Genomic DNA, 2,548 nt, shown 5'->3' with positions numbered 1-2,548 from the left:
CAGTGCTTCAGCATGGCCACAGTCAAATGACTGAAAAAAGTAAAAGACTACAAATAATAAATTTGTTTCGTAACAACAGAATTCTTGCAGCACACACAAAAACCAAAAAAGACGGAAAATCTAAAGCTAAAATCAAGAGGACATAACTGTAATTGTTGAAACAATGAGTCGTCTCCCGGAAACGACAAAAATGTCGACTTTGGCTTGCGTAGCAGAAAACTTACTTCAAAGTAGTCTTTACCAACAAGAGTAAAGGCTTTTTCAACATGTATTAAAGAAACTATTATATCGCTAGCTATAACACTTACACTTGTTACTATACCGCATTAATCTGTTTATCCATCCATCCATCCATCCATCCATACATACATACATTCATACATACATGCATACATACATACATACGGTGATGTTCTCAGGCTTTACGTAAGAAGAAATGAAGGTGGTAGAGGCCTGAGATCAGTACAGACGGCCTTCGAATGCCGTATGGTACCACTCAAGCAGCACCAGCTGAACAACAGCAGCAAAAATAAATATATAAATGCAGTGCTGAAAGGTGAAGTGAGCAACATTGTACGAGTTGGCAGTGAACTCCTCAAGAAACATTCTCCTCCTGACGATCTCCTATACAGCCCCAAAACAGCTGAGCTCTCTTACCCCAGAGAAGACCTGGATGGAAAGCACTCAGCATACAAAATAATAAATAAATAAATAAGACTATGCATGGGTAGGTTGCCCGGAAGCTTGAAGAAGTCAGTAGAATTGACACGAAGCACAACCTCTCTTGGACACCAGACCACTACATCACATTACACTTTGAAAGGCTATTCGTTTACAATCGAGGATCAGGAGATTACCACAAAGTACCTGGTGAACAAGAGAGACAGTGACGCTCTTGTAATCTCAAGGTGCAACCGCGTGTGTAGGCTATGCCATGTTTCTGTGGAAGACTTCACGCTGGTGTGTTTACGTCCCCGTAACCTAGCGGTTCGGCAAAAAGAGCCCGATAGAATAAGCACTAGGCTTACAAAAGAATAAGTCCTGGGGTCGATTTTCTCGACTAATGGCGGTGCTCCAGCATAGCCGCAGTCAAATGACTGAAACAAGTAAAAGAGTAAAAGAAAGAGTAAAAAAAATTACGATAAATATATAAATAAAAAGCAGAAATGACAAGGGAAATAACTTTCTTTTAACTATGAGTTATTTCCCTTAGACTATAAAAGCAACTCCTTGCTATACATTATCGATAAGGAAATCAATATAATTAACGCTTTAAATGATTGATGACCGTCGATAACTAATTAATTAAATGTGCGATTAAGTAAAGAAATAAAATAAATAAATAAAAAGAAGTCATTAATTTGTATATAGCTGCATTTATTAGTGACTCATGTGTGTGTGTGTGTTGTGGGCGTATGCATATAAGTCGGTGGCGAGCTGGCAGACACGTTAGCACGCCGGGCGAAATGCTTAGCGGTATTTCGCCTGTCTTTACGTTCTGAGTTCAAATTCCGCCGAAGTCGACTTTGCCTTTCATCCTTTCGGGGTCGATAAATTAAGTACCAGTTGCGTACTGGAGTCGATCTAATCGACTGCTCCTCTGTCCCAAAATGTCTGGCCTTGTGCCTAGAGTAGAAAAGAATATATATATATGTATGTATATGTGTGTGAGTGTGTGGAGGCATGACCAGGTTGTAAAAGTTTTGCACTGGGCATTTGAAGCTGGAAATACATGGTACAATCATCGAGTCGAAAGAGTAATGGAGTCGGAGCAGTGTAAGATTTTGAGGGATTTTCTACTCAAACGGACATGAAGTTGAAAAATAATAGACTAAACATAACAATTATAGATAAGGAGAAGCGAAGTTGTTTACTAATCGATCCATCACGCCTCTTTGATCCTGGGATCGTAAAGAAACTGGAAGAAAAATAATAAAAAATGCAATCCCTTCAAATTTGAAATAGGAAGAATATATATATACGATGGGCTTCTTTCAGAGACACTTGCCTAAGGTGCCATGCCAATAGAGTGCAAGCTTTTAACAGGGCCTCCCATACTGGACAGGTCAAAGAACAAAAGCCAGACTAATATGGATGACCTCTTTCTTCCTAGAATTGAAAAAGGGTTCGTGTAAGGCCAACGACCCTACTTAGAAAAAAGGAAAAGCAAAGCTAGAAAAACATCGATGACAGTCGAAACCCAACAAAACCTAGGAAACGAAGGCCTCTCGTCATGGAAATATATGACGCGGTGCAGCAAAATCCAAAACGAATCAGGGGTCCAACTAAAATGGAACAGAAGAGAAAAGTTGTCGATGGTTTTGTAGGGAACGAAGGGGTTAGTGTATGGGTTTATGAGTTGGAATACATAAAGGAATAAAGGAATAAAGGAATAAAAGAATGAAAGTGAGCCAAGGGGGCGGATTGGACATTGTTGCGGGTCCTATGTCATGTATTTGACGCCCTTGATATAGAGGTCTCGGGTTTATTTATGTATATTACATATATTATTGAGAAGGATGGCACGGTGGGAAGAGAAGAGAGGGAG

The sequence above is a fragment of the Octopus bimaculoides genome, unplaced genomic scaffold (genome assembly GCF_001194135.2).
Source record: "Octopus bimaculoides isolate UCB-OBI-ISO-001 unplaced genomic scaffold, ASM119413v2 Scaffold_221516, whole genome shotgun sequence".
Classification (NCBI taxonomy): domain Eukaryota; kingdom Metazoa; phylum Mollusca; class Cephalopoda; order Octopoda; family Octopodidae; genus Octopus; species Octopus bimaculoides.
Note: the sequence above shows the minus strand (reverse complement) of the source record.